Raw genomic sequence first — 19425 nt, forward strand, 5'->3', positions numbered from 1 at the left:
AGAGCAGTAAAATCAGGTGTATGTTTGTCAGCGCGATACACATACAGTGGTGCAGGTGCTGGCTGTGAGCGATGGGCGATTAACTGTTACTCGTTTTAATTGCATTCTTGTGTGAGAACGATGACTCGCATAATATTTGAGCCTTTGTCTTGAATTTTGGAGAAACTGCAGGATCTTTTTGTCTAGTTCACAAAATCGTTTCAACGAGTTTCCTTTATCTAACGTTAATGTCATTGTGGATAAGCATAAACATATCAGACAACAATTGTCGGAAAAGGTGTTTTAAGCTGAAAATACAACAAATAAAGTTAAAACAACCATAAAGTCCGGTCTCTTAACTCACCACTGTCAGCTATCGCGTCTTGAGACGCGGGCGCGAGCGGGGGAGGCGATCGCTTTGAACTTGTGGACCAAAGCGCGAATATAATCACGTGACACAGCTGCTCGCACCAGTCACGTGACTCGCGCTCTGCAGCTCATGCTGCATGAAACAGACGCACGCGCATCAACTCGTAACTGTACGGCCCGTTGTCTAACTTACTAAATTTATTTTAGAGATGTCTTTTTTACAGACTACAAAAAGGGCCGGATCAAATTACCTTGGGGGCCGGGTTTGGCCCGCGGGCCGCCAATTGAATAGCCCTGCTATAGTAGATGTTGTGGTTTTACATGACTAGACAAAGTGCGTGCGTAAGTGCGTGTGTGTGTCTCTGTCTGTGTGTCTGCGTGCGTGTGTGTCTGTGTGTGCATGTCATTTAGGGACAATGCATATCTTTTTCAGGGACCATGTATATTTTTAGGTAGAGCGGGCCTGATGCTTATTTTATGTGATATTATCTTTTGTGAAAAGCCATGGTCAGTTTTTTTGACATTAAGAATAAAATAAAATAAGTGTTTTCTATAACAACCATTAAATCTGTGTCTGTATTGCATATTCAAACCTTAATACCATTCCATAACAGACTAAAAAACTTTAGACTAGACTAAGACTAAAACTCTTATTAGTGATGCACCGAAATGAAAATTCTTGGCCGAGACCGAAAACCGAAAAAAGGAAACCAAGGCCGAAAAACCGAAACCGAAACACCGAAATAAATTATTATGCCAATTATTAGTACAATTGCATTTATGGCTATCACTGTGTGCTAACTTTACTAGGGGTGTGTGACGGATAAAAAAACTCACAGTTCGGATCACATTACAGTTTTTGAGGCACAGATCAATTATTTTTCGGATCAGCAAAAAGCAGGTGGGAAAAATCTAATAAACAATAAAGAAATTGCAAACATTTATAAAAGAGAACAAAGTTGTACATTAATAAGGTCTGAAATTAGCATTAGGTACAGAAATCAAATTAAATTAATCATAACACAATAAATTAAATATATTATTATTTTTTAGAGCTATTTCTCTCTTTGTCATGGGTTGTTTGATCAACATTTATGACACAGACTTCAGTAGGTTAATCTGACTGTAATCTATACAGACATAAACAAATGTTTTTATTAGAAAAAGAATACTGTGGAGAGAATTTTGTTTATATGTGCCCTGTCAATAACAGAGAGAATTTATGTTTGCTTGTTTTTTTTAAACGCGTCTCTATTCAAATTATTACTCTAGTGCAGCACTGATTTGGAGACATTTACAGTACATTAAAACATTAGGATAGGTGAAGAAAAGAAACCGATCCACCATTGCAAACACAGTTTAGAACAAACAAGAAGACAACAAAGAACAGGAATCAAACAATATGGTAACAAACATGCTCCACAGCTTTCTGTTTATGGATGAAATAAAATGAAAGAAGAAAAACGATAGTATGTGTGCAAATGCTGTCTATTTCCTTTGTATAATTGTTTGTAGTGGAGTGTCCTGTCTAAATATTTTCACGCGCATGCGATGTTGTACGCGGACTGTACGCGCGCTGTCCGTGGGGTCTCAAATTTTGGGCTGCCGGCCGCGGACCCTCCTGATGACGAAAATGATGGCGCGCATACGCGGACGTCCCTAGTATACTTTCGGCTTTAAGGGCACTTAAACGCATGCATATACAGAGACTGATGGTGAATCCCAAACAGCGCAACAGTCGCTCCACATAAAAACGTTACGTTGTGTTTCATTGCTTTATTCGCCAAATGTATGTTAATGGATTACAGTAAGAGACACATAGCGCGACTCTCTCTAAAGTTTACAGATCAAGACATTCTTAATCTTTGCAGACGCGTGCAAACAGCTGGACCCTGAGTGAAACCTGCTTGAGCACGAAGGGGAGTGGTGGGAGACGACTGATCACCGTGAGGCTGAGCGCTAGCGCACAGATGAAAGGGGCGCGGTTGACATTCATTTTCGGTTTACATTTTCGGCTGGATTTTTTATTTCGGCCCGAAACCGATAATGCCATTTTCGGCCGAAACTTTCGGCGACCGAAATTTCGGTGCACCCCTAACTCTTATGATATTTCGTCGACTAAAACTAGACTAAGACTAAAAGATTTCAGATGACTAAAATAAGACTAAAACTAAATGGTGTGTTATTCAAAAGACTAAGACTAAGACTAAATCAGAATTTGCTGCTAAAATTAACACTGTATCAAAGGCCAAATTCTCTGACTGCTACAATGGCGAGTGGTCAAAAAAACACGTTTGCTTAATAAGTTTTTAATATTTCTAAATTCTAACATGGAAGAAAACTTTGTTGACATCACTCAAGGTGACTATTAGTGGACCTTTTAAGTCACATGTTTCATTTTACTTTACAATAAGGTTCGTTAACATTAGTTAATGTATTAACCAACGTGAACAAACCATGAGCAATACATTTGTTACAGCATTTATTCATCTTTGTTAATGTTATAAAAATAAAGCTTTAATTGTTTGTTCATCTTAGTTCACAGTGCATTAACTAATGTTAACAAGATTTTAATAAAGTATTAGTAATTGTTGAAATTAACATTGACAAAGATTAATAAATGCTGTGTAAGTGCAGTTCATTATTAGTACATGTTGAATGAACCTTATTGTAAAGCGTTACCCATTTAAATATATTTTTACCGTAAACGTAAAATTTGTGTCTTTAAAAGGTTTGTTTCAGTTTGCCATGCCTCCTACACGGCGGTGTAAAGTCGTATTTTCCGACTTTAAAATTTAAAGATGGTATCATAAACTGTCTGAATATATTCCATATGTATTCATTTGGATTTACAGATGTTTATGATTAAAATCAATGCATGGGAATAATTTATATTAATTTTTGAAATACCCTTCATCACTCTTAAATGTCACAATGTCCCTTATTGTAGGCTACATCAAGGCTTTAAAGGGACAATAAGTAGGATTTACCCCAACTAGTGGTGAAATTGTATTTTGCATTCAAACGAATAGTGCTCTCTAGCGCCTCGCTTTTCCTAATGCGTGTTTCAACTACGGTAGCTGTTATGTAATCGCTTATCTCCTTGTCCGTTTCAGCTACTTCACGTGTTCTGAATGAAAACGCGTTGGTAGGCTAGTGCTTTTTGTCCCTCTCTGCTATTATAGTTTAGCAATACAGTGGAACGACATGGAATTTCTTCTCTTTACTTACATTGAACGGGTAAGTCCAAGGAGGCTTCCAAGCTTACAAAGAAAAGTCAGAGCACTGCCAGAGGTCATTTGACACCAACAAAGACATTAATTTTGATTAATAAAACCCTACTTACTGTCCCTTTAAAATTTAGTTCCTTTCACGTCCTTTTAATCATTGAATTTGTTTTTACTTTCATTTAATAAGCACATGTTTTGTAACATTTACATGTGCGTTAAACACCGCGAAACAATTTTGCTATATTTTTAAATAATTTTTGAAAAGATGACGAACTTGAAAATCGTTTCCTGAACCGATGGACAATTTTTTTTGCATCGGAATAGCCATACATTTTAAAATATCAAAATAGGCATATTTTGTTTAAAATATATTCTAAAACCTTGTTAGATTATTTTAGAGTAGTAGGCATTCTCTATAGGCCACAGTTTACTCTCGTAAATTTTCTGTGTGCATCATTGTTGCATGTTTTTTACACGTTTTTTACGTTTCCATTCTGAATAAACAGTTTACATGCTTCGTCCTTTTTGCGTTAGTTCCTTAAGATAATTCTGAACATATTTCTGTAGTTCAAACAACGCTGAATTGTAGTTACGAACATCACTTCACACTATTAAAACATTGTCGGGTTTAATTTGGGCTCATAATTACAGTTAATGTGTCCGGCCAGGCAGGACTTGGGCACAACGTACACGGGCTTCGGTAGGGTCGGGCTTGGTTTTTTGGGCCCGATCTAAGCTCTAATACAAATGAAGTGGAAATGGCATGTTGGCGCTCTAAAAATTCCAGATATGCCTACCTGCAATACTGCAATATATCCACAGGGAAACGTGCATACGTCCAGTCGGAACCTGACGTGGAGGTAAGTACTTTTAAACGTCGAAGACGTGTTTTTTCTGTGCGTTGAAATGGATTTGTGCATATCACAGTCTAAGATCAAATCTGTGCGTAGGCACGCTTTATAAATGAGGCCCCAGAGCTGTATGGCATCACCCATTTAGTCAGCAAAAAGATGTTTCAGAAAAAGTTAGGGATTAATTGTAGGCCATTCACCATCAGTGAGAGACTTTGTTTGGATTTGTCTTAAGACTTTACAATTTTTTATTCTTCAATGTGGGCCTTGTAACCCGGAGGGCTCCCGTACGAGTCCCACAGCTGGCACATTGCGATTGAGGTGCCCCTTGCAGTGCATTTGTTTACTGCTTGCTGGGATGGGTAAAATGAAGTGGTCACATTTTGAGTATAGGTTCCATAATTGACAAACATGTCACACTTTTACTTATTTCACTTTCAAAATCCTATTTAAGATTTTTTTTACCTTTTCAAATATAAATCACAGAAAACTAGTCATCAGACTAGTTTGTGGTCTCAAGGGAGATAATCACAGGCCAGTTCATTTCTATTATTTGGGCAAAGTTATTGCACAAAATTCGCTTTCACATGACTACTGAAATTAATGTCAAGATATGTGTTAAATGTTGAGAGTTTCATCTTTATTTCCAAATACAATGGATTTACAGTTTTGTCTTTGTTTAACTTGAAGTTTTGACCCATCTAACTGTTAATTTCATTAGTATATCTAGGTGTCATCTGCATAGCTGCGGTAAGCAGTTTGGTTCTTTTTCATTATTTGACCAAGTGGGAGCATATACAGATTAAACCGAAGCGGTGCAAGACTTAAGCCCTGTGGGAATCATGGAGGTCCACTCAGATTTATGCTTATCTATGTTCACATAGTAACCTCCTTTCCCTTTTAGGAACATCCGAGAGAGCCCTACCCAGTGCTACAGTCTATGTAAGAGTATGGTGTGATGTTAAGACCAGCTCATTTCTAGCAGAAACATAAAAGCGGAATCACACAGGAACGTTTAATTAAAGCAACACTATGTAGTTTTTTTACCTTTAAATAATGTCTCTAAAATTATTTCAGTGATAGAACAACTTTTAACTGGACAAATTGTACTGTTGCTGCAACCTGAGCAGCCTCCTAGCTGCTACAAGTACACTCTGAAAGTCGAGGTGGAGGTAGAGCACACAGCCCCGCCCCTCCCCCTGCCTGCAGAAGAGTGTCTGATACCAGGCACTGTTGCGCTTTTCAACCACATGGGGGAGCTTTAAGTCATTTTTACATGGAAAATACATAGTGTTGCTTTAATGCAAGTTTTATAAATTTAAACATTTTACCACAGCAATGATAACAATAATAAACAAAACTCTAGGGATAAGGGAAAACAAAGAAATAACAAACAACTATAACAAAACATAAGAACGAGCCACTCGTAAGGAAAGCTTCCCTAGAGAGTGCTTGCCTCTAAATAACAAACAGCTTTTTATATATTCTAATTAATTATCAATTAGCATGGGCAAAACCAAACTCAGTATTCTGTAGCAGGACGAGGGGGGACTGCCTAGCTTTGTTTGACGAAAGCAAAGATTTTGCATAAAATTCCGACTACACCACCCCGGGACTTACACCCAGGGAAACATTCCTTACACCCAAAAAGGCAGTAAGGCACACAAGTTCGTTCCTCTTAAAAGGAAGCGTGAGTAGTTATATGGGGCCACCTTTCGTCAAACTTTTATGGCCCCCTCCCCCACCTCTTGACAGGTCGTGTTTTATGACCCCTTGACAGGGGGCGGGACAATCAATCAAAAGCTGTACAATCTGTCAACTTTAGACAGCGAGTGTTTAATCGTTTTATGACATGTAGTTTAGTGTTTTGTTTTTCCTGTGTGTGTTTTATGTCAAGCCTATGCTGTCATGTTTAATGCTGTCAAAAATAAGTTTAGAGTTTTACGCTGTCAAGTTTCTGGCAGGTTTTATGACCGGAGTTTCTCCGTCCTGTGTGCTCTCCTCTCCCGGGCGCGCTTCTCGAACCCCACTGCGTGTCTCACAGCGGGGTCGGTGTTCAGCGGACCTGTGTGGTTCTTTAGACGAAAACCTGTTTATTATAAACTAAATAAAAATTTAACCGCATCACGAGGTCCGTGAGTCTTTTCATCACCCGCTCTCTATGTTCACGCGCATTAAAACTCGCTCACCGGTGCACGCGCCGGGTGTATGGTCATATCTGCAGTTTTAAAATAAACTTAATAAATGTAATGGTGTCCACTCTGACAAAAAGTAAAGGTTTATTTTAGATTTAGGGATTTCTTTAATCAAGTCTCTGATTAAAACATGTGAATGCGCGCACCGACGGCGACCTTACGCTGACGCGCACTTATATCTGACCTTAATAAACTTTTAAATGTTTTAAGACGTTCTCATCCCATCTTCAGGGTTTTTTATTATTGACTTCTTAAAACCATGTATGTATATTATTATACAACGAATCTTATCATGTATGTTCTGACAAAAGTATGATTTTAGATTTTAGGTGGAGCGGACACACATTTATGCCAAATACTGTTGAATATAAACGTTTGTTTTGTCAAAAGTTTCTTTAAAGTCAATAAGTAATCAAACATTTTAGATGTATCTGGTTAAACTTAAATCTGATATTTTCTATCGATCTATTTCTTTAGTTTTCTGATCAGTCAACGTTCACAAGCTGCTCTCATGGCCGTGTGTGTGTGTGTGTGTGTGTGTGTGTGTGTCCGTGAGATAATTCACAGCAAGGGTGGATTGTAAAGTAGTTAGAGTCTTTTAAAACCATGGTGGTAATAATGTAATACTGTCCACTCTGACAAAAAGTAAAAGGTTTATTTTAGATTTTATAGCAAACACTGCAGGATCTAAAAGTTTGTAACATCACAAATTTATTTAATGAAATATTCAGTACATGTATAGCAATGAATTGTACCAAAACCACCAGAGGCCGACAATTCTTTAGACCAAAGTCTATTTATTTTAAACTAAATAAAAGTTTAATCGAGATCCGTGTATCTGTTCATGTACAGCATACTGTTCATGCATTAAAGATCGAGTCCCCGGTGGGTACAACAGAGAACACCCGTGGATGCGCGTTCATATCTACCGTTTTAAAATAAACTTAATAAATATAATTCTGTCCGCTCTGACAAAATAAGGTTTTATTTTAGATTTAGGGGTTTCTTTAAACAAGTCTGTGATTAAAACATGTTCAGCAATGCGCGCACCGACGGCGACAGAGAACTTACGCTGATGCGCTCTTATATCTGTCGTTAAGAAACTTTTAAACGTTTTAAGACATTTAAGCCCCTCTTGTGGTTTGAATTCATTAATGTCACCTAACATCCGAGTGTGTACATGTGTATTTACGATAAATGTAACACGATACGCATTGTCAAAATAAAAGGTTTCCTGAACATGGTATTCCAGTGCGTGTTTTTTGTCTCGCGAGGGCTCGTCATATTTATTGATGTGAAAAAAGTTTGATGTCTAAGACGTTCAGTTTCTGGACGGTTGGTTTTTACCAGCGGTCTCTCATTCTCACCACCCGTTATCACCCACCCAGTAGACCCCAGTGTGTCTGAACAGCGGTGGTGTTCAGCGGCCCGTATTGTCCCTAAAACTCCGTGTTGGTAAAATAAGTGTAATACAGCCGTTGACAAAAAGTAAAAGGTTTATTTTAGATTTAAGGTGGTCCACCAGCGCCTTTATGGCAAACACTTCAGGTTCTAAAAGTTTGTAACACCAAGAATTTGTTTAATGAAATATACAGTACATGTATAAGCAAAGCCCCCGAGTCCATAATCTCCGGACGGGTCGCCAATACTCTTTTCTTTAGACTAAAGGGTATTTATTTTAACATAAATAAAAGTTTATTTGCATCACGAACGCCGAGAAACTGTTCATGCACCGCAATTTATTGTTCACGCGCATTAAAGGTCGATCACCGGTAATGACCAGAGAACGAACGGGTATGTGTTCATATAAACTTAATAAATGTAATTCTGTCCGCTCTAGCAAAATAAAAAGTTTATTTTAGATTTAGCCATTTCTTTATCCAAGTCTCTGATTAAAACAAGTTACTTTTGCTTAGGGCAATAGGCACATGCACACACATATCTGTGGTATTAAAAATAAGGTTTTTAAAGTTTAAGAAATTTAAACATTTGAAAAAAATCAAACATTTTAGAGGTGTCTGAGTAAACTTATATCTAATGTCATATGAGCCGTACCGTGTAGTGTTCGTGTCTGTGTGCGTGTCCGTGTCAGTTTATGTATGTGTGTGTTATGCAATCGTAGAGTAGGGCGTGGGATGTGAGAGACTGTGTGTGTGTGTGTGTGTGTGTGTGTGTGTGTGTGTGTGTGTGTGTGTGTGTGTGTGTGTGTGTGTGTGTGTGTGTGTGTGTGTGTGTGGTTATCACGTGGTGGGGGTCCCAAATGATCAATGGCAGGATCAATGACGGACAGGCCCTAGGTCAGCCTGTGGGGTTAGATACAACTTAGGTTAACATCTATCAACGCATAATAAGCAAACATGAAATTATATTATACCTATGCATTGTTACTGATGTTCCTAGTTTTGTGTATTTTTCTTAAACTTTTGCTTTTCAAACTTAGGCAGTCTTCAGACTTTTGTCTCTTCATACATTTGTTCAAAGTTTTTCTTCGCTAGTGTCAACCCGTGTCTGAGATTTTTGTAAACTCATGTACATACTTGTGTATTTTTCTTAAACTTTTGCTTTTCAAACTTAGACAGTCTTCAGACTTTTGTCTCTTCATACATTTGTTCAAAGTTTTTCTTCGCTAGTGTCAACCCGTGTCTGAGATTTTGTAAACTCATCAGATGTACACACTTGCGTATTTTTCTTAAACAAACATTTGCTTTTCAAACTTAGTCAGACTTCAGACTTTTGTCTTTTCATACATTTGTTCAAAGTTTTTCTTCGCTAGCGTCAAATCCTGTTTGAGATTTTTTGTAAACTCATGTACACACTTGTGTATTTTTCTTAAACTTTTGCTTTTCAATCTTAGTCAGTCTTCAGACTTTTGTCTCTTCACACATCTGTTCAAAGTTTTTTCTTTGCTAGTGTCAAATCCTGTTTGAGATTTTTTTGTAAACTCATGTACACACTTGCGTATTTTTCTTAAACTATTGCTTTTCAAACTTAGTCAGTCTTCAGACTTTTGTCTCTTCATACACTTGTTGAAAGTTTTCTTTGCTAGTGTCAAATTGTGTTTGAGATTTTTTTTTTGTAAACTCATCAGATGCACATACTTGTGTATTTTTCTTAAACTTATGCTTTTCAAACTTAGGCAGTCTTCAGACTTGTTCTTAGTTCTATCTGCTCAGACAATATTTTGCATTCATCAATCGTCTTGTTTTCTTTGTAAGCGACATCATATATCTGTGATTGTTTTTGTGAATACAGATTGTTTCATTTCTATAGTTTATGCAACATTTTGGCAAACTCTTTAAATTAGTGCTAGATGATTAAAACAACAACGCAAAGTATGTTTTAGATTTACTTACTAAATCGTTCACGACGAAACAGCGATGATAGCATTAGGTCTGAATCTGTAAACTTGTAACACCACCAATAGCTCGATGTACATAACGAAGACTGCAAAATAATAAAGAGTGATTAAATTAAGATGCAAACATCTACAAATTGGCAATGTTTGAAATAGTTTGGACATGTAGCCTTAAAAATGGTACCAATAGATTAAAAACATTGCCAATTTGTAGATGTTTGCATCTTAATTTAATCACTCTTTATTATTTTGCAGTCTTCGTTATGTACATCGAGCTATTGGTGGTGTTACAAGTTTACAGATTCAGACCTAATGCTATCATCGCTGTTTCGTCGTGAACGATTTAGTAAGTAAATCTAAAACATACTTTGCATTGTTGTTTTAATCATCTAGCACTAATTTAAAGAGTTTGCCAAAATGTTGCATAAACTATAGAAATGAAACAATCTGTATTCACAAAAACAATCACAGATATATGATGTCGCTTACAAAGAAAACAAGACGATTGATGAATGCAAAATATTGTCTGAGCAGATAGAACTAAGAACAAGTCTGAAGACTGCCTAAGTTTGAAAAGCATAAGTTTAAGAAAAATACACAAGTATGTGCATCTGATGAGTTTACAAAAAAAAAATCTCAAACACAATTTGACACTAGCAAAGAAAACTTTCAACAAGTGTATGAAGAGACAAAAGTCTGAAGACTGACTAAGTTTGAAAAGCAATAGTTTAAGAAAAATACGCAAGTGTGTACATGAGTTTACAAAAAAATCTCAAACAGGATTTGACACTAGCAAAGAAAAAACTTTGAACAGATGTGTGAAGAGACAAAAGTCTGAAGACTGACTAAGATTGAAAAGCAAAAGTTTAAGAAAAATACACAAGTGTGTACATGAGTTTAAAAAAAATCTCAAACAGGATTTGGCCCTAGCGAAGAAAAAACTTTGAACAGATGTGTGAAGAGACAAAAGTATGAAGACTGACTAAGTTTGAAAAGCAAAAGTTTAAGAAAAATCTCAAACAGGATTTGACACTAGCGAAGAAAAACTTTGAACAAATGTATGCAAAAGTCTGAAGACTGACTAAGTTTGAAAAGCAAAAGTTTAAGAAAAATACACACGTATGTACATGAGTTTACAAAAAAAAATCTCAAACAGGATTTGACCCAAGCGGAGGAAAAACTTTGAACAAATGTATGCAAAAGTATGAAGACTGACTAAGTTTGCAAAGCAAAAGTTTAAGAAAAATACACAAGTGTGTACATGAGTTTACAAAAAAATCTCAAACAGGATTTGGCCCTAGCGAAGAAAAAAACTTTGTACAGATGTGTGAAGAGACAAAAGTCTGAAGACTGACTAAGTTTGAAAAGCAAAAGTTTAAGAAAAATACACAAGTATGTACATGAGTTTACAAAAATCTCAGACACGGGTTGACACTAGCGAAGAAATCCTTGAGCAAATGTATGAAGAGACAAAAGTCTGAAGACTGCCTAAGTTTGAAAAGCAAAAGTTTGTTTAAGAAAAATACGCAAGTGTGTACATCTGATGAGTTTTCAAAAAATCTCAAACAGGATTTGACGCTAGCAAAGAAAAACTTTGAACAAATGTATGAAGAGACAAAAGTCTGAAGACTGACTAAGTTTGAAAAGCAAAAGTTTAAGAAAAATACACAAGTATGTACATGAGTTTACAAAATCTCAAACAGGATTTGGCCCTAGCGAAGAAAAACTTTGAACAAATGAGTGAAGAGACAAAAGTCTGAAGACTGACTAAGTTTGAAAAGCAAAATTTTAAGAAAAATACACAAGTATGTACATGAGTTTACAAAATCTCAGACACGGGTTGACACTAGCGAAGAAAAACTTTGAACAAATGTATGAAGAGACAAAAGTCTAAAGACTGACTAAGTTTGAAAAGCAAAAGTTTAAGAAAAATACACAAGTATGTACATGAGTTTACAAAAAAATCTCAAACAGGATTTGACACTAGCAAAGAAAAAACTTTGAACAGATGTGTGAAGAGACAAAAGTCTGAAGACTGACTAAGTTTGAAAAGCAAAAGTTTAAGAAAAATACACAAGTGTGTACATGAGTTTACAAAAAATCTCAAACAGGATTTGACGCTAGCGAAGAAAAACTTTGAACAAATGTATGAAGAGACAAAAGTCTGAAGTCTGACTAAGCTTGAAAAGCAAATGTTTGTTTAAGAAAAATACGCAAGTGTGTACATCTGATGAGTTTACAAAATCTCAGACACGGGTTGACACTAGCGAAGAAAAACTTTGAACAAATGTATGAAGAGACAAAAGTCTGAAGACTGTCTAAGTTTGAAAAGCAAAAGTTTAAGAAAAATACACAAGTATGTACATGAGTTTACAAAAATCTCAGACACGGGTTGACACTAGCGAAGAAAAACTTTGAACAAATGTATGAAGAGACAAAAGTCTGAAGACTGCCTAAGTTTGAAAAGCAAAAGTTTAAGAAAAATACACAAAACTAGGAACATCAGTAACAATGCATAGGTATAATATAATTTCATGTTTGCTTATTATGCGTTGATAGATGTTAACCTAAGTTGTATCTAACCCCACAGGCTGACCTAGGGCCTGTCCGTCACATAAAAATCCTGCCATTGATCATTTGGGACCCCCACCACGTGATAACCACACACACACACACACACACACACACACACACACCCTCACAGTCTCTCACATCCCACGCCCTACTCTACGATTGCATAACACACACATACATAAACTGACACGGACACGCACACAGACACGAACGCTACACGGTACGGCTCATATGACATTAGATATAAGTTTACTCAGACACCTCTAAAATGTTTGATTTTTTTCAAATGTTTAAATTTCTTAAACTTTAAAAACCTTATTTTTAATACCACAGATATGTGTGTGCATGTGCCTATTGCCCTAAGCAAAAGTAACTTGTTTTAATCAGAGACTTGGATAAAGAAATGGCTAAATCTAAAATAAACTTTTATTTTGCTAGAGCGGACAGAATTACATTTATTAAGTTTATATGAACACATACCCGTTCGTTCTCTGGTCATCACCGGTGATCGACCTTTAATGCGCGTGAACAGTAGATTGCGGTGCATGAACAGTTTCTCGGCGTTCGTGATGCAAATAAACTTTTATTTATGTTAAAATAAATACCCTTTAGTCTAAAGAAAAGAGTATTGGCGACCCGTCCGGAGATTATGGACTCGGGGGCTTTGCTTATACATGTACTGTATATTTCATTAAACAAATTCTTGGTGTTACAAACTTTTAGAACCTGAAGTGTTTGCCATAAAGGCGCTGGTGGACCACCTTAAATCTAAAATAAACCTTTTACTTTTTGTCAACGGCTGTATTACACTTATTTTACCAACACGGAGTTTTAGGGACAATACGGGCCGCTGAACACCACCGCTGTTCAGACACACTGGGGTCTACTGGGTGGGTGATAATGGGTGGTGAGAATGAGAGACCGCTCGTAAAAACCAACCGTCCAGAAACTGAACGTCTTAGACATCAAACTTTTTTCACATCAATAAATATGACGAGCCCTCGCGAGACAAAAAACACGCACTGGAATACCATGTTCAGGAAACCTTTTATTTTGACAATGCGTATCGTGTTACATTTATCGTAAATACACATGTACACACTCGGATGTTAGGTGACATTAATGAATTCAAACCACAAGAGGGGCTTAAATGTCTTAAAACGTTTAAAAGTTTCTTAACGACAGATATAAGAGCGCATCAGCGTAAGTTCTCTGTCGCCGTCGGTGCGCGCATTGCTGAACATGTTTTAATCACAGACTTGTTTAAAGAAACCCCTAAATCTAAAATAAAACCTTATTTTGTCAGAGCGGACAGAATTATATTTATTAAGTTTATTTTAAAACGGTAGATATGAACGCGCATCCACGGGTGTTCTCTGTTGTACCCACCGGGGACTCGATCTTTAATGCATGAACAGTATGCTGTACATGAACAGATACACGGATCTCGATTAAACTTTTATTTAGTTTAAAATAAATAGACTTTGGTCTAAAGAATTGTCGGCCTCTGGTGGTTTTGGTACAATTCATTGCTATACATGTACTGAATATTTCATTAAATAAATTTGTGATGTTACAAACTTTTAGATCCTGCAGTGTTTGCTATAAAATCTAAAATAAACCTTTTACTTTTTGTCAGAGTGGACAGTATTACATTATTACCACCATGGTTTTAAAAGACTCTAACTACTCTACAATCCACCCCTGCTGTGAATTATCTCACGGACACACACACACACACACACACACACGGCCATGAGAGCAGCTTGTGAACGTTGACTGATCAGAAAACTTAAGAAATAGATCGATAGAAAATATCAGATTTAAGTTTAACCAGATACATCTAAAATGTTTGATTACTTATTGACTTTACAGAAACTTTTGACAAAACAAACGTTTATATTCAACAGTATTTGGCATAAATGTGTGTCCGCTCCACCTAAAATCTAAAATCATACTTTTGTCAGAGCATACATGATAAGATTCGTTGTATAATAATATACATACATGGTTTTAAGAAGTCAATAATAAAAAACCCTGAAGATGGGATGAGAACGTCTTAAAACATTTAAAAGTTTATTAAGGTCAGATATAAGTGCGAGTCAGCGTAAGGTCGCCGTCGGTGCGCGCATTCACATGTTTTAATCAGAGACTTGATTAAAGAAATCCCTAAATCTAAAATAAACCTTTACTTTTTGTCAGAGTGGACACCATTACATTTATTAAGTTTATTTTAAAACTGCAGATATGACCATACACCCGGCGCGTGCACCGGTGAGCGAGTTTTAATGCGCGTGAACATAGAGAGCGGGTGATGAAAAGACTCACGGACCTCGTGAAGCGGTTAAATTTTTATTTAGTTTATAATAAACAGGTTTTCGTCTAAAGAACCACACAGGTCCGCTGAACACCGACCCCGCTGTGAGACACGCAGTGGGGTTCGAGAAGCGCGCCCGGGAGAGGAGAGCACACAGGACGGAGAAACTCCGGTCATAAAACCTGCCAGAAACTTGACAGCGTAAAACTCTAAACTTATTTTTGACAGCATTAAACATGACAGCATAGGCTTGTACAGCTTTTGATTGATTGTCCCGCCCCCTGTCAAGGGGTCATAAAACACGACCTGTCAAGAGGTGGGGGAGGGGGCCATAAAAGTTTGACGAAAGGTGGCCCCATATAACTACTAGCGTGAACAAGAAACGTGGGTATAATACAAAAATTTTAGATTTGCACAGAATCTCTTAAAATGAGCACTCCAAAACATACAATCACTCCACTTCAAAATGCACCACAATCAACACACACACACTCAAAATTAAGATTAATAGAAACAAAACATACATAGTAACCAGCAGGGCTGAGGTTCCCAACGGAAGGAATCACTTAATCACGACTCATGTTTACAAAAAGGCACACACACGCACACGCACACACACACACACACACACACACACACACACACACACACACACACACACACACACACACACACACACACCCCACTGTGCATTCAGATTACACAACCACACATTTCAAGTGTTACACAGCACACACTGAGGAGGAAGCACCACCACCGGACAGATCCATCCACCAGTGGGACCCCAGCTCCTGCAACAAATTAAAACCAAGTAAATAATTGAGTCACACACAAAAAAAATGGTGGCGACCAGCCTTATTTACAAAGCCGACGACCACCACAAACACTAAAAGAAAAGTATAACAATTAACAAAAGTAATTATACTAGTACAAACCGCAGGGAAATAGTAAGGCAGTACAGAAGATGTATACAATTAACAATGAATCAGTCACAATTATGGAAAAAGCAGGGTTCTCAGAAACCAGCTATAATGAGCAATACAGAATGTAAACATCATTGCTCATAACCCAAAATCAGGTTTACAAACACAGATGATAATCTCCGAAAATAAGAAGAGAACAAACAAAAAGACGTAAGTGATGCATTAAAAGCAGAGCCAATGGAAAGTGACTCTCTCACCTGCCGCTAACGTTGCAAACACCCAGGGGGAAAACAGGACATGACGCATCCAGGGCAGCAGCCAATCGGCTCTTAAAAAGGGACTGCCCCTTCCTGATAGGTGAAATCAGCTGTCAATCACAGCTCACCTAATCCTGCTACAATTGCATCGTATATTTAATCAAAACCAAATCAAACGGCAGCAGGCTGAGACATGCGGGTTTACATTGAAGACGTGTCACGCTGAACCATTGCACATGATGGAATGTTTTTATTACCCTCTTTTGCAAGCTTAGAAAACATAAGCATTAACATTGATTGATGTATTTCATAGACCGAGCAAAGATACCTCAGACAGTGCGTTAATAGACGATGATGACGGTCAACAGAAAGTTTCTTCCCATGCTCACCCCGCAACCATGATCCAAAAAAAAACACAGGTGAGCACACAGACACCGCTCCCCCACAGGTGAGAAAGTTTCTTCCCATGCTCACCCCGCTCCCCCACAGGTGAGAAAGTGGTGCCAGCCTAATGACATCACGATGTGTGTGCAAATACACAATAGTATAAGAATAAAGGAAAAAGAATAATAGAAAAGTCAAACCTGATTTATGGCTCCTACACTCAGGATCTTCACACCTCCCACTCAAAAATGAGGATCTCCCAAAGGACTGACAAAGAATTTTTTTACAAAGGCAAAACAACGGTTTATTTTTTGAATATACAATAACTTTAATATTTATCTCTATAAATCTAACTCTATTTTCACTCCTGGGACCTAGGACATCAAAGAGGAGAAAAGGATAAGAAAGAGAAGAACAGGGAAAAGATGACTCTACTGGTATATCTTACATTCGGGAGAGAGCATCAGCAATTATGATATCCTTGCTGCGTATGTGTTTAGAATAAGGCTCAATCTCATAATTCTTTGATTCTTGCCTTGCATTCGATCTAAGAATTCAACGGATTATGGTCAGTATTGACAGTAATGGGATCAAGCTCAAATAGACCTCGAAATGTTGAGGATGAGGGCTAATGCCCCTTTTTTCACTGTAAAATAGACTTGCTGGTGACGATTGAATTTTTTTCAGAAATAACTGACTAGATGTTCAACTCCATTACAATCTTCTTTGTAATTCTTCTTTGCCAGCCCCATAAGCACTAGCATCAACTGCAAGTAGAAAACACTTCTCAAAATTAGGGGTAACCAGCAGGGAAGCATTTGCCAATAAAGATTTCCATTCTCAAACACTGACATTTCTCAGACCATTGAAAGGGTCTCTTTGGGCTTAACAGATCGGTCAGAGAGGCAATTACATTTGCAAAATTGTGACAAAAACCTTTATAGTAATCCATCATCCAAAGAAATCGTTGTAACTCACTCAATTTGGGGAAACTACAGATCGCATTCACTTTAGCATGAATCTGTTTCACACAACCCTGGCCAACCACCTTACATGTCACAGTGGCTTTTCCAAATTCATACTTGGCAAGGTTTATAGTCAAGTTGGCTTTAGCCAGAAGCACAAAAAGCTATCTGATTTGAAGCCTCACAACCGGTCATCCCAGACAACTCGTGATTTACTAATTGCTGAAATGTAGCAGGAGCATTTCGGACCCCAAAAGGCATAACGGTGTACTGCAGGAACCTCTTTAGCACAAAATGTCAATGGCACTTTCCAATAACCTTTCAGGAGGTCAAATTTGCTAACGAATTGCACAGAGCCAACACGGTCAATGCAGTCATCAATTATTGGTAGAGGGTAACAATCAGATTCCTGTAGTCTGTGCAAAAATGATACAAATTATCAGGTTTACTCAATAAAATACATGGAGAGCTCCAAGAACAAAAACTGGGTTCTGCAAAGTTATGATCAAGTAAACAATTCACCTCTTTCTGAAGTGACTTCCTTTTTATAGGATTGAAACAATATGCATGTTGTTTTGCGGGCTGTGCCATACCAACATCAATTTCAAGCTCAATAACAGAAGTTTGAGTAGGAACATCAAAGAAGAGAGAGGGAAACAAGCTTACCAACTCGTTACCAACAAAGTTGTTCCTTGATTTGTGTGTTTCCAATTTGAATTATCAGCATCAGTATGAGGCGGCTGCTGCTTGCGCTGGGACCTACAGTATAGGCTTTAGCTTCAATTATAAATCAATTTACTTTCTAATCGGTTGCATCTTATGTTGTGGATATATCCCTCAAATGCATACTGCAGTCCTTTTTGTCTTGCTCTCTCAGATATTTTGCCTGTTCTCCAAAAATGACTTTGACCGGTGCATACATACTGTAATAGACTTGTTAAAAAAAGGTGGAAAAGCTTTGACAGGCGTAGCAACAGTAACTAAGAACTGCTTAGCGAAGGGTCAATTTACATAGCTCTAGTTACTGTTGTAACTCTAATTTATGCTGTAAATCTTTTTTCTCTCAAAATAATTTTCTAACTCTTATCCTTTCAGTGCACAAGCATCATGCTCAACTGTTTCTCTTGCAAAGACATCTCACGTAACTTCACATTTTGATCAGCAGTGTAAAGAGGAGAGGTCCACGATTCTCGCGAATTAATAACTTGAGCTCTAACCTCTAAAACACCCCGCTCAGAAAGTTGCTTATTTCACAGCTGTCATCAACGTTTCTTTAAGCTTCTTATCATTACTCGTTACCTCAACATCAAAACACTCGCCAACCAAAAGCCCAAAGCGTACCCCAAAAGAGATTTAAAGGTAAACAACTGTTTTTAACATTTTACTATGTTCTTACCTCAACTTAGACAAATTAATACATACCCCTATCATACCCCTATTTTTTCAATAAATGCACTTAATCTTTGTATGTTAGCAGTTAGCCTAGCCCCATGCATTCCTTAGGATCCAAACAGGGATAAATTTAAAAGCCACCAAAAACTTCCATGTTTTCCCTATTTAAAGACAGTTACATGAGTAGTTACATGAGTAAGTATGGTGGCACAAAATAAAACGTGGCGATTTTTTTAAGCAGATAAAAAGAGCACTTAGTTTGCAGCACTTCAACCTCAGCGCGCAGTAACATCACTCTTGACTACTCCCCCTCTCGCTCAAACTTCTATCAATATTATTGCGCCCATGGTCAAAGTGCCGCAAACTAAGTGCTCTTCCACCATACAATATAGTTAATATAAAAATCACTGCGTTTATTTTGTGCCATCATACTGTCGTGGAATTTTAGCCGCATCAAATAATACTCACTAAGAGTCAAAGTCAAGGATCTCACAGACACACTGTCGACAGAATTTTCTTTGTCTGAATTTTATATATTCTGCAGAATAGGCTCTCACCCCCATGGTGCTAGAAGTTTAAAAACCTAAGAGCCCCGATCACAAGGTTGAACATACATTTATAGTAAGATGCTGAA

Source organism: Misgurnus anguillicaudatus, chromosome 22, assembly GCF_027580225.2.
Source record: "Misgurnus anguillicaudatus chromosome 22, ASM2758022v2, whole genome shotgun sequence".
NCBI classification, from domain to species: domain Eukaryota; kingdom Metazoa; phylum Chordata; class Actinopteri; order Cypriniformes; family Cobitidae; genus Misgurnus; species Misgurnus anguillicaudatus.